Source organism: Lissotriton helveticus, chromosome 2_1, assembly GCF_964261635.1.
Source record: "Lissotriton helveticus chromosome 2_1, aLisHel1.1, whole genome shotgun sequence".
Lineage (NCBI taxonomy): Eukaryota > Metazoa > Chordata > Amphibia > Caudata > Salamandridae > Lissotriton > Lissotriton helveticus.
The window spans coordinates 33,929,837-33,954,993 of record NC_136059.1 but is presented as its reverse complement, the minus strand read 5'-3'; positions in this window follow the sequence as shown (position 1 = coordinate 33,954,993).

Here is a 25,157-nt window from a genome sequence, read left to right as displayed (position 1 = left end):
CATCCACGTGAAAACACGAACAGGTGCGAAAGTCAACGGGGGCTTCGGGATCATTTTGTCGTGTTCTGTGACTGGGATGTAGTTCAGCGAAGCCCCGCTGTCCATTACGAATTTAGTGACATGGTTTCCCACATTAATGTCTAGGCGCGGGTACCTTTTGAGTTGATCAGGATCCGCAATCATGTTTAAATATGCTACGGTGTAGGCAGAGTCCCTTGATGAAGATGATCTCGAGTCACGCGACGGGGATCTGCGTTCCCACCGCGAACTGCGTGATTCTCGGCTGGAATGCGATGAGGTTGGAGACCGCATGGGCTCTTCTTGAACAGCTCGTACGTGATGCTTCTTGGTATCAGAGCGAGACGGTCTTGATGTTTCACTTCGCCTTTCTTTGTGATAATCTCCGCACATTGCTTCGAAATGATTCGAGCGCCCACATTTCCTGCAGCGTTGGCCCATTGCTGGACAAGCATCTATGTGAGGATAGTCATATCCACAACGATAACATCGTCTGGTTCTTTCTGGCCTTCGGTCTTGTCTCCCTGGATCTCTCCTCCTATGTTCTGAGCGTCGTTGGCGAGATGACTGCCTTGGCGTCCACTGTTTTTCGTGCGAGTATTGGCGTCTGCTACTGTGTCGTTCCTGAACACGGTGTGCTTGTTCGTGACTTACACTGTGACCGTTTTCAATGGTAGCAGCGTGTTCTTCCGCTTGGTCGTAGACGCGAGTCATTTCCTCTATTTCTTCCAGTCCATGGGGCTTCCTCAGCAGTCGCCTCCTAAGCGTTTCAGAGTGACAGCCGGTTATGATTTGCGATTTGATGGCAGCGTCAGGCGAGAAGGTTTCAAATTCGCAGTGTCGCGACAGCCGTCGTAACCGGGTAATGAATGTACTCATTGGTTCCTCTTTCCCTTGACGCGCCTGGTGAAACGCATGGCGTTCATAGTCCACGTTCCTTTTATGGAGGAATTTCTTGTTTAACGCCTCACGTACTTTGTTGTATGTTCCCGCATCTGCAGGCGGAAGGTCCTTGATAATTTTGCTTATTTCTCGGCCTGCTAGGTTGCGGAGGGCGATTAACTTCTCTTTGTCTTCCGTCACTTTCGATCCCTCGATATAATCTTTGAAGTCTTCTAACCATTCTTGCCACTTGGGGTCCATACTCCCTCCCGTGGTCACAGTCAGAGGTTCCGGAGCTCGCAGGTGTGATCCTCCTGCGACAAGGGGCTTCCGCTGTGGTGAGGTGTTGGGGGTTACCATTGTGTCACTGTCCTTTGTTTATCCTCACCAATGCTTGTTTATTTACTCTTGGCAATGCTTGTTTATTTCTACTCGCCAATGCTTGTTTATTTGCTCTCGTCACTGCTTGTTTATTTCTACTCGCCAATGCTTGTTTATTTGCTCTTGTCAATGCTTGTTTGTTGCTTCTCGCCAATGCTTGTTTACTTGCCTTTGTCAATGCTTGTTTGTTGCTTCTCGCCAATGCTTGTTTATTTGCCTTTGTCACTGCTTGTTTGTTTCTTCCCGCCAATGCTTGTTTATTTGCTCTTGTCAATGTTTGTTTGTTTCTTCTCGCCAATGCTTGTTTCTGTTGCTGTATGCCTGACTTCAAAATGGCCGCTTTATGCTGATCAAGAGGTCTGTCTTGAAAAGTGCCTGACTCCAAGATGGCCGCAGTCACTGCATGCACACGAAGCTTTCTCTCCTGGATCACTCGGTCCTCTTTCACTCTGGACTCACCGGCGGACAGCTCCAGAGGGCAGCACACGTCAGGATCTGCTTTTCTCCAACTGCGGCTGCTACCAGGTGAGGTTGGGGTGGGCTCCCGACTTGTCCTGCAGCTTCCCGCGTTTCTCCTTGCGACAGCGCGCCAAAGCTCACGCATCAGGCGTGAGGTCTTCCGACATCGATGGGCACTCAAGCCTGGACTTCAAGGCGCTTGACGGCGCTCACCAGCGGGCCTCTAGGGACGGAGTCCTCTACGCTGGGGCACTTCTCTTCCGCTCTCGGGTGTGAGGCAGGGTCAGGGTGGGCTCCTGACTTCTGCGTTTACCAGACTCACTCGAGGCACACGCTTCCGGCGTGAGTCGCGCTTCGGCGCGATCAGCTTGATTCTTCTCGAGCGAGTCAGCGCTCGTTCTTGCGGCCTCTCTCGGCGCCCTCACGGTCACTGGGGTCAATATCCCCTGCTGCTGGCCTCTTCTCCCCAGGCGGCAGCTCAACTTCACTTGGCAGCGTTTTCTTCGACGTTGCCGGGGACAGGGTGTCTTCTTGGTGGTCTGTGAGTGGTGGGCTTGGTCATCCCATCCTCGTCGCCAGTTGTAGCATCGCGCTACAAATAATCACAGACACAACTGGTTACTATTACTGGAGCTTTATTCTCTGCATCCATCATCAACCCTGTCCCTACTCTAACTGACCCTCATCCTGTCCTGACCCCTCCTCTTCCCCTCAGCCCACCTAGCTCCGCCCCCCCAACTACTAGACTGTTAACTCCATTACATTATTCACGCAGACCGATGGTAGATATATATTGAAAGAAAATAGAATTAATATACACGTCTCGATATCGTTTTCCAATTGACTATCAGAACGTTAACAACAGGGCCACATAATATCAAGCCCCCTGTGACAATTTTTTTTTTTATACACAGTCAATCTCAGATTAGTTCATTTGAACATTAGTAACTTAGTAGACTGTAGGAGTACGTCAGACTGTCTCTACAGACAGATCCATTGGACACCTGTAAATGTAGGAGTAATAGTGACATCATTTTTTACACAGAGTAAGTCTAATATCGCGCAAACGCGGGATGACTACCCCCAAGTTTTATATGCTAGTTAGACGAAGTGGAGAACGGTCTACGGCTACAGCGATTTCCTGTCTTAAACACATATCTGGTGAGTTCTTGGTTCTATAATTATTATCACATAGATGAGTAGAGGAACAACACAGACACTTATCTCTTGATTACTTCTTCCAGAATTACTGTTGAGACCAACAAACCTTATATCGGTGGCTCCCCTGGACACTGGTAAAACCTATGAATTATTGTCTAAGGTACATTGTGTTTTTTTTAACCTTATTGCAAGTAAAGAGTGAGTAGACCTATGGGCAAACCAGTATAGTAATTAATGAGAATGGTATTGCCTTTAATGACAGTTCCCATACAGGAACACATGCCTACAACAATTAAAAGTTAGGACGCCCACACATCTACTTTGGGATCCTGAGGCCTCAATAATCCGAAAGAACAGAATATATGAAATCTTGCTTTTTAACATTTGAGGTATGCAACATCAACTTTATACCCCAAAATAAAATTATTTTTTTAATTTGATCTTATGTCCAGAATAGATGCTAGCATTTTTGACATCTAGAAATAAAGTTGTAAGTTTAGACACAGCAGGTAGAGGGAGATCCATGGAGGCCAAATGACGCTGTGTTGACTGGAGTTCTTGCCTGTTACATTTAATACAGGAATAATGAATTACTAAGACAAAGAGAGTTGTTATAGTTAATTTTGACCGTTGTATGACCATGTGGTTTTTCGCTGTGTAAACAATTGTTTATTATTATTTCTGTTTATTGATTGGTAACTGTGTTTCTCAATTTAGAATCTGTCCTGAGGAAGGTGCTTTTATCTGAAAAAACGAAACGCCGCGTCGACATCTGTTTCTTGTTTCTTGTATTTTATTTTTTTATTTTATATTTTGTGTATTCACCAATATTTGATGTAATCTAGTGCTGACATGATTTTAAATGTATAAAGGATATGTTAACCATATATACAGCGGTATGAAATAAAACGCATGTACTTCTTTTTTAAACAAACTCTGTGCCATATGTGATTTGTCTCATTGTTTTTACTCCAGCAACACAAGCATCTTTCGCCTTTTCCGTACCTAGTTTTAGCAAATACGGGTCTATGATAGAATCCTAGACACTTCGTTTCGAATAGATCTAGAAATCAGACTACATAGGGCAGTTCGTTTGTTTTGTGGGACCTTGCTTGTATTTGCTCCTCAGGGTTCAGCATCTGTGCTGTGCTGCTCCTCAGGGTTCAGCATCTGTGCTGTGCTGCTCCTCAGGGTTCAGCATCTGTGCTGTGCTGCTTATCAAGGGTCAGCATCTGTGCTGCTCCTCAGGGGTCAGCATCTGTGCTGTTGTGCTTATCAAGGGTCAGCATCTGTGCTGTGCTGCTCCTCAGGGGTCAGCATCTGTGCTGTGGTCATCCTTATGGGTCAGTATCTGATCTGTGCTGTGCTGCGCTGCTCCTCAGGGGTTAAGAAAGCAAAAGACCCACAATTGATGGACAGAATGTAGAACAAATGAAAGCATTCCACCCAGTCACGAGATCTGGGTTAAATCCATAATTCTTTTGCTCACCATGCCACCCCAGTTTAGACCTGGCCATATGCAAATCAGTCTTGACCCTGTGCCTCATGGGAACAGTCCAGACCGAACTGCCAAGCCATGTCCTCCCTGGACCGGAAACAAGCATCCTGGGACTGGTTTTGGGGTTTCACCCCTCAATTGCCAGGATAGCTTGAGTCCAGTGTCACAGTGAGCCCAGGACCCACGTCTGGGCATACCTGGCGCATTTAGGACGAGAAAGCAAAAGACACACAATTGATAAACGGAATGCAGAAAAAATGAAAACATTCATCCCTCACACTCTTCTGAAGTTCAACCATGCCAAATGAGCCAATGAAAACCTGCATTTAAATGGCGCTAAAGAATGGAAATTAACTTTGTAAATAAAAAGAAACAAAACCAGAAGCATACCGCATAGTGCTGTCTCTGATAATCTAACACAATATGTAAATGACTGTGCATAAGAAGGGAAGTGGACTGTGAGCATCAAAGGCCAGTGTGTAAGCAGCATCAACACCCTAAAGGGTGATAGATGAAATAAACTACCCAAGGGGGTCATCTCACGAGGCCAGTGCATACAGCAAACCAGAGACGGGAATGAAACGCGTTGGCTGTTCATTGTAAGGAAAATGTATCGGAATAAATGAAATACGGGAAGGATTTTGAAGAAAATACAGGTAATTGAAGAAGTCTAATAAACACTGTTGAATTTAAAGGAGCAATCAAGGCTGTGAATCAAGGACTCTTTACAAAAGGCTTGTTTGGGTACTGTTGGCCATGGTTTACCGCTGTAATATTGTTTTACAGGTAGTGCCTGGCGCTTGCAGGGGGGCCGCGGTCGCTTTCATACACCTGGTAAAATTAGGATACAGAGTTGTGGCACAGACTCCACGGTTGTCCTTTTAAGTTGGTCAAGAATTCAGAAGACGATGATGCGCCTTATCCGTGGGTTCTGTAATTACGACCATGTGTTTGGGACTCACCGCTCTCTGCGTCGCCCCCCATTTAGCAGTCTGCGGGGGCCTGTGTTACGCCCCCGTGGTGCGGGGGGCCCGAGCTGCAGGGGGCCCCCTCATCACAGCACTCAGGCCTGAGAGCTCCGGATTAACCCCTTGCCTGCGGGGCTAATTCCTCCGCTGTGCTGGGGTGCGGGGGGGGCGCACAGCCCCCCGGTGCTCATGACGAGCTCAGCTCATCGTGGCCACACCCGTTTCTTTAGAACGCACAGCACAGCAGGGGAATTAACCCCACGTGCGAGCGTTACGGCCCTTATGACGGGCTCAGCTCGTCATGAGCACACGGCCACCATGGCTCATGACGAGCTGAGCTCGTCATGAGCATGGGAGGGGTTAAATTGGGAGCGGGGCCCCTCCCTGCACATTGCAAGCAGGCCCCCTCAACACTGCAGCCGATCTACTTCAAAGAATTACATTTTATGCCGCAGGCGTTTTATCTCGCCTCCAAGAGTTCGTATGGATCTTCTGCGTCCCATGATTGGCTGAGACGTCTTCGATTTAGCATGTCTACGGTGTTAAACCAGGCACCTAATTTAGATCTTGGCGGAGGGGAATACTGCATCACAAATGTGACGGAGATCCTGTCCACTGTATTACTGTCCCATTACATCCTATGAAGATCGTAACACGGTAGACGGGATATCCATCACGTTTTTGAGGGATTATTCCATCCCCGAGATCTAAATAAGGCCCTATGCATTTCAACAAAACTCGATGGAAGTGAGACCCTTCAGGGTTTTAGCCCAAACTATGGAAAACTATCCCTGCTTACCTTCATCGAATTTCTGATTATAATCTCTTCCAAAAGAAAGAAAACCCTGTTTGTTCTTTTAACCGTTGTCTGTGTGACATTTTTCTTGGGTTCTGACTATTCTAGCACCAAGAAGCCTCAGAGAAATTGCTTTAGATTTATAATTGAAGAATTAAATGCATAAATACATGAATAAAAATAGATAAATATGCACGGGGTCTGGTTTCCAAGGTTCATATGTGTGGTGGGGCCAAGTCACAAATCATATTTTGCAGTACATTAATTGGTACAACAGTAATATAAATGTACAACACAAGGCTACGTACAAACCTACGGGTGGAGACCTCCGCCCAGGCCTTTCCTAGAATGTATGACGTTACAACGCATACATTCATAATGTGGTACTTTACATCGCGTTTGTTACAACGCAAGTCATTACAATGACTTGCGCTGTAGGGTGCTGGACTTAGGAATAGTATGATTTACTGTTCCAACTCCAGCCTATGTAACAGTAGGGAGGTGTTGGAATAGTAAATCATACTCTTCCTTAGATTAGAGCGCCATCCAGCGCAAGTAACGCCCGCAATGTAAACACACTGCGGTGTAATGACCGGAGTGTACAGATCATTCTGCCTTTTCCTACCTTTTCCTTGCAGAGATCTCCAGCACCATGGCAGAGGTCTATGCGCGCACAGGAATACGTTTCAATAGTACAAGGAGATTGGTTGGATAATAGAGAACATGTAATACTAAATGGGAGGGGTTTATAGAATGTTAAGGAGTGGTTTAAGAAGGGACATGCTAAAACACACTCCAACAAAAGAGTAAGGTCATTGCTATTCACAATTACGACTACGCTAAAGGTGTAAATACAGGTGTAAATGTACTCTAGACCAGTCTCAGAGTATGTAAAGCGCTACACATCACCACCCACTGTTACTGCACCACAGTCCTATGGAAAACAACAGATGCAGGGATGCTATTTTACATGTAGAAACTACAGTTCATTAAATGTATTTCCACATTTAAACAAAATATTTCAACAAAAAAAATAGATATATGTTTAATTATATATGTGTGTGTATTTTGATGTTAAAAAATGTACTTCAATAAAAAAATATTTACTTTAAATGAAAATGTAGTCCATGTTAAATAAAAATATTAGTAAATGTGTGTGTATTATTTATTATTATTTTAAAAATACTTATCAATTAAATTAAATTATGTTAATTAATTTATTAATCAATTAACATTTAGATTTTATGAATTTTCTCTAAAGCACAAAAAAAGGGGACCCCCTCCAACCGAGAGTTCCTATGGGGGGGACAAAGCTAACAGGGTACGGACACATCATACAACTCAAAACATTTTTCTTAATATAGCAACTTATCTGCATAAAAAAGAGCTTCCAACAATGTACATTTAGGATTCTTTTATCTGGTGATAAATTATTGCTGACCATTTAAATTGTGGAGTGCAACCACATTTGACTTTCAACCTTTTGTTTATTATCACTAGAACTACAGCGCGGATTTCTTGGGCTTCCAGGGTGGTCCCTTTTGCATATCAGTCAGAGGTTATCTAATTATTTGTTTTTTGTAACACGCATGAATCATCCCCACTTCGCCGAGAACAGCGATGGGTGTTTAAACTAAAGACAGATACAATCGGTCTAAACGATGATATTCCTTGGTTAGCTTTAAGCTAAATTCCCTCACATATTTTACACATCCTGAGAAAGATAAATGTGTGTAGACTAATTTAGGGTTACAGGAGGATTGAGTTTAAGGCTAGGGAAATTGCCTAACTACTTGTGACTAATTTTTAGAATGCATTGAGCAGGGATCCCAGTATCTTTAGAAATTGACATTTTAAAGAAAACGTCATCAGCGCTAGTGCGATCTTAGTATCTTATGCGCATGTGTAGAGAATAAGTAATTGCTAGGGTAAGAACACTACCTAGCTTCCAGTGCACCACTGCGTAGGCGCGTGCCTTTACTGGTGCATTGTAGGGTTAATAAGTCTTGTGCGCTATATTTCAAGACGTGCAAATATACCAAGCAGTCCAATACATATCGGACGATTAAAACATACTTAAAACAGTGAAAATGCGGCAGACTACATGATTCATAACGCATGCGCAATAGACTAGCTACCTAACGAGGGTGCATGCGTGGGTAACATGAGCCTTGGATACAGGCGAGCTTAGGACACCTACCAGGAAGGCCCTTCGAGCGCGAGCAAGAAAAGTTTGGTAGACGAGACACTATTTAACCGGGATAACAAACAAAGGAGCTCACCTCCCGGGGTAGACTCGAGACTCGCGACGCGGTACCGACGGAGAGGTGAGGAGATCCGGGCTAAAGGCTATGTGTTTGGTAATTGAAATTAAGGAATAGCCATGCAACATGAAGTTATAACCAGTAGTTATATCTCTGTAAACCTAGAAATACTGACTAGTTTTGACTTGTGATGTGTGTAGTTGACTTTAAAATATAAAGGAGTCATAGCGAATATTAACAAAATTGTGAAGTACATTTGCTCACTGTTGATAGAGAACTAGACGTCCTTTAATATAATGACTACTGCCCAGATGGATCAGGGACTTGTGTTAGGAGTGTACGAACTTTGCCTCACAATGGGCTCTGAATAGATACGTCTCATTTGGAAGGCACGTAATCTGTCTAAGTTTTTCAGAAGTATCTCATTACTTCTTTTTTCCGCAGTGCGGGGCCTCCTTCCCTGAGCTACCTGCCAGGTAGAGGTGAGGTTAAATATCCTACCTATGAGGGTAAGTGAACCTGCAATTTTATTTGGTCACTTAGGACAAGACAATGGATAAATGTCGCATTTTTTGTAGCACTATGAATACAAGGGTATATAACATTAAGTGTGTGTTCTTATGTTTCTCCTTTTCTGCCTATAGATATACGCGGTATTACCAGGCATCATGCTAGAGGAATACTGGTGTAGTATATGAGTATCACTTTTTTGATTTACACTTGTTCAACAGTAGCAGAAATTTGAATTAGGTCCTGAAGAAAGCCTGAGATACTTCAGATCAATTGGCTGAAACATGTCGACCTGACCATAAGTAGTTTTATATCCATACTACTTGTTGCTTCGCTTTTTAATCCTGTCAGTTTGAACACATGAATAAAATACTTAAGTGTATCAACCTAGATAGTTTTAATACACCACAGTTTTTCTGACACAAATAGCACAGTTCTGAATTTAAATAAATCATGCTGCACTGTAAAATTACCCCACTAGCTCTCATTTGGGAATTAGTTCCTCCCTATAACACTCCTTCTCTTTTTGAAAACATCTCTGAGCTCCTTCATTAATGATATCTGGGAAGTCATAGCTCCCAGCTAAGACTAGGATTTCTTGCTGGTAAGGAGGAACCCAGATGATGAAGCATGTCACCCAAGGGTGAGTGAGGGTTCCAGTCCTTATGGGATGATTCCCCAATAGATACAACATCAGTACATTATATGTACTAGGTATTGGACTGACAATGAAACACACTAGTTTTTTTAGTACACCCCTTGTTTAGGCTCATTCTGTTAAGACCCAGAGAGATTGGTTGTTTTTTAATTGATGACAAGAGGGGATATTTCTCTCTAGTGGTCTATAAATATTTCCCTTGGATCCCATAACTCCCGTATTTGTCTGTATGACTAATCACCAGCGCCTGGACTAGGATCTTGCGCACTGCATGTGGGAGCATTGGGAAGACTCTTCGTTGTAGCCTCATAACATAAAAGCAGGAGCCAGTGGTAGCCATTACCTGGCCTTTCATAGTTAGGTTCAGGTCACATTTAATGCCCAGATTTTTCACTGATGATTTTGGATAGGTGGCACTCCCAATTCGGGGGGCCACCACTCAGGGGACCATAACAGATGAGCGGCGCCAAAGAGCATGATTTAATTTCTTGCACTATTTAGCTGGAGAAAATTTGCAGCCATCCAGACTGTGATAGCTTTCATCTTCAGAAAAGAGAGGGGTCCTACTCATCAAATGGACTGGACCCCAAAGTGACACTAAGTCAGAAATAAATTCCCTATATCAATGTTTATTTGATGGGCCCTTCAATAACATTTAAAAAGATTAGCTTCCTGTTTGTCAGAACTACCAAACCATAAGGGTTTCTATGGTCAAAACAATAGAAGGAATTACCATATATTGAACCTGTTATGATCATTGGTTTGGTGGTTTGTGTATATTTATCTGTACTTTTGATATTGTTTGTATTTTCTCATATCCTGTGTGGTATGAGTTTGTTTTTAATATTTGTTACGAGTACTGATTGTATTGTTTATTTTGTACATTTTAATCTTTTAAAATCTTATTGAAGGACCTATCAAATAAACATTTATATATATAGTTTTTTTGGCTACTGCTACACTAAATGGTGATTGTTTGACTATTTGAATGTGGTGTGTAAAGATAATGGTATGCTTATGAGAAATCCCAAAGGGAATTTATTTCTGACTTTGTGATAGATTTCATGCCATTCATAAAATGGTCTCTTGTCTCAGACAAATCTTTGTCAAAAGTCAGCAGAAGTCTTATAATTTTTTTCTTGTTTGGTGAAGACATGGATACATCTTGGTTAAATAATTATTGCAATACAGTGGGTTCCTTTTGATTATCCCATGAAATTGTGACTTTCCAGGTGAAGGCGTTTATGCTGAAATGCGCGTGGAAGTCGGAGAATAAGAGATTTATTGCATCAATGTCACAATTATATTAAAATCATTATTAGAATTTTTGCTTGTAGAAATATTCGGTAACTCTGTTAAAAAAATGTATGTTAGATAAAACCAAATGTAAATTGTTTGTATGTTTGAGTGTCATGTATGTATGCGAACACGCATGGAGATAGATAAGTTTGGTATGATGTGGATGTTTTAACTTTAAAGACACAATCCTGTGATATGTAGATAGATATATGATACAATGTCATGTTGTCTCTAGATTTTTACATTTTTCTAATTATAAATAAAAAGAAAATGCTACTTACCACAGTATGCATCTGTGGCATGTAGAGCTGTGGAATCTCATGCTATGCATAGATCGCCATCTAGTGTTGGGTCCAGATGTTTGCACTTTGTTTTTGTTCGAAGAAGTCTTTCCAGTAACGAGGTAGGTGACTCCTCCTTTCGGTGATAGTGCGCATGGGCATCTACTCCATTGTTAGATTGTTTTGCAGTAAAGGGTGATCATGGAGTTAGTAAGAGTAGTAAAGGAAAGATATGTCCATGTATATTGTATTTAAGTAAGATAGTACTGAACAGGTATAGGTAACCAGGGAGGCGGGTCGGCGTAAGAGATTCTACAGCTCTACATGCCTAGAACAGATGGATGCTGTGGTAAGTAGCATTTTCCTTTCAAGGCTTGTGAGCTGTACATCACTTGCTATGCATAGACTATATAGCAGTTACGTCCCAAAGCGGTGGCTAACCTGTAGCTGTTGCAGATGTTTGAAATAGTGTACGGAAAACTGCCTGGCCCACACTAGCCTAACACATCTATGCAATAGTGTTTTGTAAAGGTGTGTGGTGTAGACCATGCTGCAGCTTTGCAGATGTCATTTATGGAAACATTTAATAAATATACCATAGAGGTCCCTAATTTGCTAGTGGAATGCGCTCTAGGGGAATTGTTAATGTGCGTTTAGCCTTAATGTAGCATGTTTGAAAGCACTTTGTGGTAAATAAAATATTACCCTGGCAGAATTTCTAGGCATTAACAAAATATCATGCATCAAATGAGAGACAGGATCCGTGGTGTCCAAGTTAAAATGGGCTTTATTCCAATAACTCGAGTCAAAGGGAGAATATGTTCCATCACCACTGAGGTTCAGGAAGAGTAATCTAACATTTAATAACAATGAACAGCATATATACATTTTACTCCTTGTACATAGGGAGGAGCGCTCCAGGCAGAGCAAGAAAGAAAGAGATAAGAGCATGTGGGCTGTAGGAGAGTAGGGTCTGCTATCCTATGGTCACCCCAAATTTTTGCTTTTTGCTTCACTGGTTTTCGACTACTGAGGCTGTGGGCCTGCTGATCAGACCCCCAGCCTGCTGTTCTCTCACTAAATTAATGACACATGTGCTATAAGCACATACCAATTGGAAATGGACTCCTTGTCAGCCCCTGTATAATGCACTATAGGTGCCCAGGGCATAGGGGCCACCAAGGCCTACCAGGGGCTGCAGTATATCTTTTGCCACCCCTGGCTGGTTCTTAAATTGACACAACTGGCTGATCACTCAGCTGGGGTAAGGTGGTGTAATCACCCCTTGCTTAGATATAGTATACCTATATCTAAACCTATATCTGGACACATGTAAACCTGTGAGCCACTCCTATGGAAGGCCTCATCAATCCTGGAGGCAGGGTGCGTGGTTTTATGTGAGATGGAGCTCTAGCATGAGCTGAGCCTGTCTGCAGCTGTCGGGAACAACTCCCTAAGCTGTTTCAGGATAATGCCATACCATATACTCTTAAGTGCCTTATAATCCTCGCGGTTAAATAGCAACTTTGGTTTGGCTTTATCAAAACATGTCGTGTAAGGTGTCATACGATTTGGAATACCATCCCCTCGCCAGTTCTGGCGACAGAGATGGCATTCCACCCCTCTAGAGGGGTAAGACATGTTCCTTTACTGTAATGCGGTTAATTTCTCCAAAGACCTTAGATCCACAAAATGGATGCCTCTGCCACAGACAAATGTCTGGACCCCTGTAGCTGACCGAAACTCAGCAGATGGGGCCTGGACAAAGGGTTTCCTGTCACAGGAGGGTGTCACCACCCTCCAGACAGGAGATAGTGGATTGTAGCAGGGAGGTTTGAAAGAAACCAGACACTGCCTGGGGCGCACAAGGCTGCCCCTTGCATAATCCGGCCAAACCGGTTCTGGGGCACTCCAGCCCTTGTGCCAGGGCGGCCTGGATCAAAGGAAAGGGGTGTATCCACCCCCTTCCTGGGTCCCACCCATAGGGAGGGACCTAGCAGGTAATCACGCCCCCCAGATTGGAATAAGAGTGGGAGCAGTGCCAATGCACATCAGATTTCCTGGAAGAAACATTTGAAATGAAATTCTGGACCCTTCGCCCTCCATCTCATCGTGGAAGCCCGAAGAATCTCCCTTGTGGTCAAGGAGTGACCACCCTGCAGCAGCAGGCACCATCCAGCCCTCGACGTCTACTTAGTTGCAGTTCCCGCCGGAGCTCGAGCGACTGAGATCGACGAGATCAAGCCTGCCTGCCTTCCAACAGCCCGATCCACAGTCCCTGCAAAGCTGAGACCCGTGGAGGCGACCGGAAGCGTGGGGCACGCCATCTTGAATTGACCACGAGACGCTGACCGCGCAGCCCACGAGTGACCCTCGAAGCTGTGCACCGGGGTTTGAGAAGCTCCCACCCTGAGCTACTCCTGAGCCGAAGTTCAGCCCTCCACACTCGACGAGTGCTGCGTGGGGCCCTTCTGCTCCATTTGGCTCAACGCGTTGGCCCGGTCACTTGCCAGCTGGCTAGTGGTCCCTGTGCCGACGAAACTACGAAGAAGACTCGTGAATCTGGTTGCTCCAGATCCACACCAGCTCCCCTGAAAAGGAGCCCCGACTCTGACCTTCCTGGTCCGAGTGAGAAGCAATCTTCCGATCCCGCGTGGATTGCTCTTGCCAAGTGTTGTTTGCTCCAAACTTGAAGCCGACTGCACCGACGGTGAGAGCCTGCGTTGGACAGATCGTGACCTGCTCCTGGACGTCGCAGATGCCCCAGAGCCCACGTGACAGCGGAGAGAAGCTCCTCGACGACCACCTGATTGCGCCCGACATTGCCTGGTTCCATCCTGGTTCCACCCTGGTCACTGCTGAGTGACCCAGACTCTGTCCCCTCTGCTTTCAGGTACTTTTCGACTTGAGTCCACCCTTGGACTCCACCGGACACTTCACCTTCAACCTGCCTGCAGCCCTTTCAGCTTCAAGCACCAAGAGCCTGCGTGTCAAAACCCGACGCCACTTCGACCCTGTGCACCCACTTCCTGTGGGTGAGGTAACTTTGCTCCGCCGGTGTTCCCACACTGGTGCACATCTCTAGGGTCTGTGTGTTAAGTTTTGTTCCTCTAGGTTCAGCGGAAGTGTCCTAAAACTCTAACTTTGTCATTTGTACGCACCATTGGTTAACATTGGTGCATGCGTGCGCTTTCCGCACATCTCCCGAATCCCGAGGGCCATTCCCGACTTCAGCATTGCTTGTCCTGACTGCTCCCAGCGATTCCCTAGGCCCTAGGCCTAACCACTGCTCGATTGGTATCTCTTATACCACTTGTTTAGTATATGGTTTGAGTGGCCACCCGCCCTCATCCATAATTGTGCAACTTGTATGTTTTAACAGTGCTTTTGATTTGTCGCTTGTGCCCCTTTATTCATAAAGAATACTGGGGATTGTTTTTAGTAATAAATACATATATTTTTATAATATATACTTGTGTGGTGTCCTTTCATTTGATATTACAGGATTGTATGTGGTAAAACAGCTCGCTTAACACGACCTCTTAAGTTAAGCCTTTAGGCTGCTTAGTCCATGCTACCCCTAGGATAGCTTGTCTAATAAGGTTGACTTACAACCAGACACCATAAGGGATTGTTTGGTCTGATAATAGGTGGTTCCAGAATTGGAAACATCACCTATCAGGCCAACTTCTCACATTGGTGAGCAGCGGTGCGGATTTGAGCTTGCTGTTGTTTTACCATTGCAATCTTTGTATCAAATTGAAAGATCACATCAAGTACCTCTAGGTACATATAAATCAAAAGCTTAGCATATTAAGTTCTACTGAACTTAGTAGTTGTAGGTTGAAGGGAGTAGCACACCCTGACTACAACTCACTAGTAAGGTACAGTAGGAAAACACTTAGTGTAGGTAGGTGCATCACTTACACCACACTAGAGTCATGTCTGACACAGGAAAAGCCTCAGGGTCTACTCCTGTGACAGTTGACCTTACCCAGGCAACTTCCAGCTATGACAAGCTAACCCGAAAGGACTTGGTTGCCTTGTGCAAATCAAGAGGGTTAAAAAGGGGCAGAAGCCCCACCTGTCCAATCCTGATAGCCATTCTAGAACAGGATGACTTAGAAAGGGCGAAGGGAATTCCCCTAAGGTCAGGAGATGGAGAGAACCCAGCTGTAACTGGTACCCCTCAGGAGGAAGAAGGAGAAGAGGTGGATGAGGACTCAGAGATTGAGGACACAGAAGACCAGGGTCAGGAGGGTAGCCAGGTTGGATTTGCCAGGCTTAGCCAGGCCAATTTAAACCTACTGGGAAATGGAGAGGGCCAGCACCTCCCCAGATCCCACAGTCTTATTCTCCCAGGCAACAGAAGAGTGAGATCTCCCTCAGGGGACTCTCATATTTCTAGTGCCTCAAGAGAATCTGAGAGAGGTATGACTGCCTCTCAAAAGACTGAGCATAGGGCCAGAATGAGGGCTGTCAGACTCCAGATAGAGAGGGAGGAGGTAGCCCTGGCTCAAGCTAAACTTACCTTGGCTCAAGCTAGACTTACCTTGGCAAGAGAGCAGAAATTGAGTGGCTTAGATGCCACTGGTGGCAGCAATATTCCTAAAGAGAAAGACAGGGGCTATGATAATAGAAACCTGACAAAAATTGTGCCCCCCTACAAGGAAGGGGACGACATCCACAAATGGATGACTGCTCTGGAGAGAGCCTGCATGGTACAGCAGGTTCCTCAGGATCAGTGGGCTGCAATTTTATGGTACTCCTTTTCTGAGAAAGGGAGGGACAGGCTCCTCACAGTTAGACCTGAGGATGCCAAAAACTACTCTGTTTTGAAGAGTGCTCTTATTGAAGGGTTTGGCCTAACCACTGAGCAATACAGGTTGTTGTTCAGAGACACCCAAAAAGCACAGACTCAAGACTGGACTGATTTCGTTGAGTGTGCCACTAAGGCTTTGGAGGGTTGGTTGCAGGGAAGTAAAGTTTCAGACTATACAGGATTGTATAATCTAATGATGAGAGAACAGATCCTTAATAACTGTACAAACTAGCTGTTGCATCAATACCTTATTGACTCTGATCTGACCTCTCCCCAAGAATTGGGAAAGAAGGCAGACAAATGGGTCAGAACAAGGATTAAGCAGAAACCCCAGAACCAAGGTGGTGACCAGAAGAAAACAGACCAGAAGGGTGGAAATCAGAATCAGAAAGATAAAGAAAAAGACCAGAAGTCTTCAGGCCCCCAAACTAATAGTAAGGAGGGTGGTTCCCAAAATGGAAACAAGAAGAAGAACAAAGGTCCAAAGACACCTTGGTGTAATACCTGCAAATCAGTTTCACACTGGGGCAGTGAATGCACCAAGGCAAATCCAGTCTCCACCACTCCAGCTCCTAAAGCAACTGCAACCCCAAGTACAGTAAGCAGTGGTGGAACACAGTCCAAGGGTGTAGCTGGGTTGACCCTGGGTATTGAAGTAGGATCTGGCCTAGTCAGAATCCCTACACAGGCAGTTCTCCTGTATGATGTGGACATTGAGTTGCCCACTGCAGTAAGCCCCAGTAACCTGGGCAAATACAGGCAGACTCCCTTAATTAATGAGAAACTGGCTCAAGCCTACAGGGACACATGTGCCAGTGTCACAATGGTGACACCTGACTTTGTGGACCCTGGACAGATTGTACTAGGTGAGAGCTACCTAGTGACCAATGCAAGCAACTCCACTACTTCCCATAGTGTGGCAGTTGTGAACTTCTCCTGGGGAGGGGTTGATGGCCTAAAGAAAGTTGTGGTGAGTGCAGACCTACCAGTAGACTGTCTGTTAGGCAATGACCTTGAAAGCTCAGCATGGTCAGAAGTGGAGTACAGGACTCATGCAGAAATGCTAGGGATTTCAGAGCATGTCCTTGCCATGACAAGGGCTCAGGCTAAGAAGTGCCTTCCTGAACCAGTGGTGGATCTTGGAACAATAGACCAACCACAACCCAAGAGAAGGAGCAAGAGAGGAAAGGCTGAGCCTTCCACCTTGCCCCAGGTTGAGGATCAAGTTTCAGAGGAAACTGATTCTGCAGTCCAGGAGGAGACTGTCTCTGAGGGACTTGAACCTGATCAGGTTGAGTTTCTGGGGACAGGGGGACCCTCAAGGGCAGACCTGAGGCAGGCTCAATTAGATTGCCCTTCCCTTGAACCCCTCAGACAGCAGGCTGCTGCTGAGGCTGCTGGGGATGCCCAAGGTACCCATACTGTGTATTGGGATGATGGACTCCTTTACTCAGAGGCTAGAGACCCCAAGCCTGGCATGACCAGGAGGTTGGTCATACCTCTGCAGTTTAGGGGGTTCCTTCTTACCTTGGCCCATGATATTCCCCTTGCAGGACACTTAGGCCAGAACAAGACGTGGGACAGGCTTGTTTCACACTTTCACTGGCCTCACATGTCAGAGGATGTCAAGGAGTTTTGTCGCTCCTGTGTCACTTGCCAAGCCAGTGGTAAGTCAGGTGGCACAACAAAGGCCCCCCTAATACCACTACCTGTGGTGGGGGTTCCCTTTGAAAGAGTTGGAATTGATATTGTGGGTCCAATGGACCCCCAAACAGCATCTGGGAACAGATTTATACTGGTGGTAGTGGATCATGCCACCAGGTATCCAGAGGCTATTCCCCTGAGGACCACCACAGCACCTGTGGTGGCAAAAGCCCTCATTGCAGTTTTCTCAAGAGTGGGCTTCCCAAAGGAGGTGTTATCAGATAGGGGCACCAATTTTATGTCCAGCTATCTGAAAGCAATGTGGAAGGAATGTGGAGTAAACTATAAGTTTACCACCCCATATCATCCACAATGCAATGGGCTTGTGGAGAGATTTAACAAGACCCTTAAAGGCATGATAAAAGGATTACCAGAGAAGCTCAGGCGGAAATGGGACATTCTTTTACCCTGCCTGCTCTTTGCTTACAGAGAGGTCCCACAGAAGGGGGTTGGCTACAGCCCTTTTGAACTTTTGTTTGGCCACCCTGTGAGAGGTCCATTGTGTTTGGTGAAGGAAGGATGGGAGTTACCTCTCAAAAAGCCCAAACTAGACATAGTGGACTATGTACTTGGTCTCCGCTCCAGGATGGCTGAATACATGGAAAGAGCATCCAAAAACCTGGAGGCCAGCCAAGAATTGCAGAAAGCTTGGCATGACCAAAAGGCTGTACTGGTAGAGTTCCAACCAGGACAGAAGGTGTGGGTACTGGAGCCAGTGGCTCCAGCAGCACTCCAGGACAAATGGAGTGGACCCTATCCTATCATTGAAAAGAAGGGGGAAGTCACTTACTTGGTTGACTTTGGAACACCCAGGAGCCCTCACAGGGTAATCCATGTGAACCGTTTGAAAGCATTTGTGGACAGGGAGGACATGAGCTTGCTCATGGCCACAGATGGGGATCAGGAGGAAGAGAGTGACCCTCTCCCAGACCTGCTTTCCCAGAACCCTGATGATGGTTCAGTTGATGGAGTAGCCTTGGCAGGCAGCCTCACTGACCAACAACAGGTGGACTGCAGACAAGTTTTGCAGGCCCACAGGCATTTGTTCTCACTCACACCCAGCCAGACTGACTGGTGTACCCATGTAGTGGACACTGGTGACAGTCTGCCTGTGAAGAATAAGATCTACAGGCAACCTGACCATGTCAGGGATTGCATCAAGGCTGAGGTGCAAAAGATGTTAGAGCTTGGAGTGATTGAGCCATCAGAGAGCCCATGGGCCAGCCCAGTAGTCCTTGTGCCAAAACCTCATACCCAAGATGGAAAGAGAGAAATGAGGTTTTGCGTGGACTACAGGGGTCTCAATGCTGTCACTAGGACAGATGCTCACCCCATTCCAAGAGCAGATGAGCTCATTGACAGATTGGCTTCTGCCAAGTTTCTGAGCACATTTGATCTGACAGCTGGCTACTGGCAAATCAGATTAGCTGAGGAGTCAAAAGCCAAAACAGCATTCTCTACCCCTAGTGGACATTATCAATTTGTGGTAATGCCCTTTGGTTTGAAGAATGCACCTGCCACTTTCCAAAGGTTGGTGAACCAAGTCCTTACTGGGTTGGATGACTTTTGTGCAGCATATCTAGATGATATTGCTGTCTTTAGCTCCACCTGGGAGGATCACCTGATCCACCTGAAGAAAGTTTTGGAGGCCCTGCAAAAGGCAGGCCTAACTATCAAGGCCACTAAGTGCCAGATAGGGCAGAGTAAGGTTGTATACCTGGGCCACCTAGTAGGTGGAGGCCAGGTTCAGCCACTGGAGAGCAAAATCCAGGCCATACAGGACTGGGCTCCTCCAATTACCCAGACACAAGTCAGAGCCTTCTTGGGCCTGACTGGGTATTACAGAAAGTTTGTGAAAAACTATGGGTCTATAGTGACACCATTAAATGACTTGACATCCAAGAAGATGCCAAAAAAGGTTCAGTGGACAGTTAGCTGTCAAAAGGCATTTGATGACCTGAAGAAGGCCATGTGCTCTGCACCTATCCTGAAGAGTCCTGACTACTCCAAACAGTTCATTGTACAGACAGATGCTTCTGAGTTGGGGGTGGGAGCTGTGCTCTCACAACTTAATCAAGATGGTCAAGACCAGCCTATTGCTTTCATTAGCAGGAGGCTGACTCCCAGAGAGAAACGTTGGTCAGCCATTGAGAGGGAGGCCTTTGCTGTGGTTTGGGCATTAAAGAAGTTGAGGTCCTACTTGTTTGGAACTCACTTCCTGGTGCAGACAGACCATAAGCCCCTCTTATGGCTTAATCAGATGAAGGGTGAAAATCCCAAACTGCTCAGGTGGTCCATTTCCCTACAGGGGATGGACTTTACAGTGGAGCACCGCCCAGGGACTGACCATGGTAATGCAGATGGTCTCTCCAGGTACTTCCACTTAGAACATGAAGACTTATCTGGTCAAGGTTAGTTTGATGTCCCTGCGTTTGGGGGGGGGGGTTGTGTAGGAGAGTAGGGTCTGCTATCCTATGGTCACCCCAAATTTTTGCTTTTTGCTTCACTGGTTTTCGACTACTGAGGCTGTGGGCCTGCTGATCAGACCCCCAGCCTGCTGTTCTCTCACTAAATGAATGACACATGTGCTATAAGCACATACCAATTGGAAATGGACTCCTTGTCAGCCCCTGTATAATGCACTATAGGTGCCCAGGGCATAGGGGCCACCAAGGCCTACCAGGGGCTGCAGCATATCTTTTGCCACCCCTGGCTGGTTCTTAAATTGACACAACTGGCTGATCACTCAGCTGGGGTAAGGTGGTGTAATCACCCCTTGCTTAGATACAGTATACCTATATCTAAACCTATATCTGGACACATGTAAACCTGTGAGCCACTCCTATGGAAGGCCTCATCAATCCTGGAGGCAGGGTGCGTGGTTTTATGTGAGATGGAGCTCTAGCATGAGCTGAGCCTGTCTGCAGCTGTCGGGAACAACTCCCTAAGCTGTTTCAGGATAATGCCATACCATATACTCTTAAGTGCCTTATAATCCTCGCGGTTAAATAGCAACTTTGGTTTGGCTTTATCAAAACATGTCGTGTAAGGTGTCATACGATTTGGAATACCATCCCCTCGCCAGTTCTGGCGACGGGGATGGCATTCCACCCCTCTAGAGGGGTAAGACATGTTCCTTTACTGTAATGCGGTTAATTTCTCCAAAGACCTTAGATCCACAAAATGGATGCCCCTGCCACAGACAAATGTCTGGACCCCTGTAGCTGACCGAAACTCAGCAGATGGGGCCTGGACAAAGGGTTTCCTGTCACAGGAGGGTGTCACCACCCTCCAGACAGGAGATAGTGGATTGTAGCAGGGAGGTTTGAAAGAAACCAGACACTGCCTGGGGCGCACAAGGCTGCCCCTTGCATAATCCGGCCAAACCGGTTCTGGGGCACTCCAGCCCTCGTGCCAGGGTGGCCTGGATCAAAGGAAAGGGGTGTATCCACCCCCTTCCTGGGTCCCACCCATAGGGAGGGACCTAGCAGGTAATCACGCCCCCCAGATTGGAATAAGAGTGGGAGCAGTGCCAATGCACATCAGATTTCCTGGAAGAAACATTTGAAACGAAATTCTGGACCCTTCGCCCTCCATCTCATCGTGGAAGCCCGAAGAATCTCCCTTGTGGTCAAGGAGTGACCACCCTGCAGCAGCAGGCACCATCCAGCCCTCGACGTCTACTTAGTTGCAGTTCCCGCCGGAGCTCGAGCGACTGAGATTGACGAGATCAAGCCTGCCTGCCTTCCAACAGCCCGATCCACAGTCCCTGCAAAGCTGAGACCCGTGGAGGCGACCGGAAGCGTGGGGCACGCCATCTTGAATTGACCACGAGACGCTGACCGCGCAGCCCACGAGTGATCCTCGAAGCTGTGCACCGGGGTTTGAGAAGCCCCCACCCTGAGCTACTCCTGAGCCGAAGTTCAGCCCTCCACACTCGACGAGTGCTGCGTGGGGCCCTTCTGCTCCATTTGGCTCAACGCGTTGGCCCGGTCACTTGCCAGCTGGCTAGTGGTCCCTGTGCCAACGAAACTACGAAGAAGACTCGTGAATCTGGTTGCTCCAGATCCACACCAGCTCCCCTGAAAAGGAGCCCCGACTCTGACCTTCCTGGTCCGAGTGAGAAGCAATCTTCCGATCCCGCGTGGATTGCTCTTGCCAAGTGTTGTTTGCTCCAAACTTGAAGCCGACTGCACCGACGGTGAGAGCCTGCGTGGGACAGATCGTGACCTGCTCCTGGACGTCGCAGATGCCCCAGAGCCCACGTGACAGCGGAGAGAAGCTCCTCGACGACCACCTGATTGCGCCCGACATTGCCTGGTTCCATCCTGGTTCCACCCTGGTCACTGCTGAGTGACCCAGACTCTGTCCCCTCTGCTTTCAGGTACTTTTCGACTTGAGTCCACCCTTGGACTTCACCGGACACTTCACCTTCAACCTGCCTGCAGCCCTTTCAGCTTCAAGCACCAAGAGCCTGCGTGTCAAAACCCGACGCCACTTCGACCCTGTGCACCCACTTCCTGTGGGTGAGGTAACTTTGCTCCGCCGGTGTTCCCACACTGGTGCACATCTCTAGGGTCTGTGTGTTAAGTTTTGTTCCTCTAGGATCAGCGGAAGTGTCCTAAAACTCTAACTTTGTCATTTTTACGCACCATTGGTTAACATTGGTGCATGCGTGCACTTTCCGCACATCTCCCGAATCCCGAGGGCCATTCCCGACTTCAGCATTGCTTGTCCTGACTGCTCCCAGCGATTCCCTAGGCCCTAGGCCTAACCACTGCTCGATTGGTATCTCTTATACCACTTGTTTAGTATATGGTTTGAGTGGCCACCCGCCCTCATCCATAATTGTGCAACTTGTATGTTTTAACAGTGCTTTTGATTTGTCGCTTGTGCCCCTTTATTCATAAAGAATACTGGGGATTGTTTTTAGTAATAAATACATATATTTTTATAATATATACTTGTGTGGTGTCCTTTCATTTGATATTACAGGATTGTATGTGGTAAAACAGCTCGCTTAACACGACCTCTTAAGTTAAGCCTTTAGGCTGCTTAGTCCATGCTACCCCTAGGATAGCTTGTCTAATAAGGTTGACTTACAACCAGACACCATAAGGGATTGTTTGGTCTGATAATAGGTGGTTCCAGAATTGGAAACATCACCTATCAGGCCAACTTCTCACATGGGCGTACACTTGATGAGTCATATGTAGATGATAGGTAGATGTCATAGGTGGGTGGGTACTTAGGGGAGGAGTTTGCATGACCAGCTGGAACTCTGCCCTAATTGTGCAACTCGAGCATGGCGTGCAATTGACGTGTAACTGGGAGGAGAGCTGACTTTCGGCCTAGCAGAGACATCTCTTGTGTCAGGGCGAAAGGCACATCTTGTACAATCTGATATGATAGGGGATGTATTGTCTGAAGCAAAAGGTTGTTCACCACTAAGAATCAAAAAAGCATATATTTCTCCGTTCATTGCATGGGGGCTGAGACAGAGAGCTAGGCCTTATCTGTCGCGAACGGGTTCTGTTTACATTTCCTCACCGGGCAGGGATGCCACTCTGTACAGCAAAACAGATAACTGTTATTCATAACACTGTCTTGGCAGAAGTTCAGAAAGTGGTTCAACCACAATAAAATAAAGGGCTCAGTACGATATTTATTTAAAAATGCACAATGCAGAATGCAAAATACATGGGCCTTTATTTTAGCTTAACGTTTGGGAGACTTTGATGACTTGACTTGCAGGACATGTTTGCAGAGGCCTAGTGATTCAGGCCACTACGAGAAATATGCATGGGTGACATGCACATGAATGTAACATAGGGTATATGTAGTGGACATTATTTGGTCAGGCAAAATATCATTATCCTCATTCCCTCCTTGTCACCTACATAACCCTTCAGGATACATCTATATTCATGAGACCGTATAGCTGATCATACAGAATCATTTCTTCATCTTTATCCTTTGTACATATGGATGGGGAACGCAAGCAGTGGCACAAAGGCTGCAAATCGCCAGGCCACACTGCAGACAGTGATAGTATCATGGCAAACTGCTCCTGGATCAAGTCGCCAGGGCAGATGCAGTCACACTCACTACTGCTTCAAGGGTTCTTGTTAATTTGCGTATCAGTTTACTATTTTGGACGGGGCCAACAAAGAAAAAGAAACCTTTGTTGAAATCTGTATATTGCTCCCACGCTGTTTCTGTCTGCTATATAACAAGTTCCACCCTAGTCTAAGGGCAGATGTACATAAGCTGTCTGACCGCAAATGAAATAGGTATGGCGTAACGTTTTGAAAGAAGGAAGTCCTTCTGAGAGTGAAGTTCCCTGTAAATAGCTCCTTGTAAATATGGTTTATGGAGAGCATGTCATTATTATAACTTGCTGAGTTTCTTGTAAATATGGCTTGTGAATAGCGCCATGTGGTCATGGTTTGTGCAGAGTATGTTGCCATTACGTTAGGCAGGAGAGAGCTGGATCTCTTTCAAGTGCTTGGAGAAAACGTTTTGAAGATGTTTTGTTTTAACATGCTGCTTAACAAGGTGTTGAGGGATTTTGGCGTTGTTTGGCGTTTTCGGGGGGGGGCATGTTTTTGAGCGGAAATTCGTACCCGTTCCAGAGGAGGGATTCGGCTGCTTTTTGGTGAGGATGTAGGGCATCGCTTGGACTACTGTGATGCCAAATTTGAAAAGATTCTGAGCTGTGGAAGTGGAGGAAAAAGCATGTCTTGTGCGGAGGCGCGATTTGCCATGTTATCCAATGGGCGTGTTTTCCTAAATCTATTTCGGCAGAACTCCCTTTGTTTTCTGATAAGGGGGTAGTTGGCCACATACCAAGCACTCAGTTGCATTGCTGGTCTGGCTGGTCACGTATGCATACTGGATGAATGTATATGTGAGGAAATGAAAAAGAAAACATGTAGCAATAAACTAACACCGATTATAACAATGCACAGAATAGAATAATGATCTGCTGCGTAATGTCTTGCAGTATTTTTCCTTTTTATCTCTCATCTTGCTATTCTCATATGTGATCTTATACATGTCAGAAACTGGTCTAACCGATTCACCACCGGGTGGGCTTAAACAATTAAACTACGTCTGACTTACTAGATCTAAGTTTAGACCTATACTCTTGCTGAGGGGTCTTTTCAAGCAAAGGCGGCACAAAGTCTGTTGTGTCATTAAAGTCAATGTTCTTTTCGAATGTTCCACATTGTCCAAAATAGCGCTTAACGTGATGGGCATGGATCCAGCCCTTGCGTCCCTCCACTTTCAGTGCGGTCCTCGTGGTAAGAAGCACCAACTTCGGGGTCTTCCAGCGCGGCTCAAGGGGGCTTGATCGGTCAAAATTCCGGATGCACACAAAGTCCCCTGGGACTATGGCGTGTTCCTTGACCTGGGTGTTGTCAGGGAAGGCGGCAGCAACCTGTGAACGACA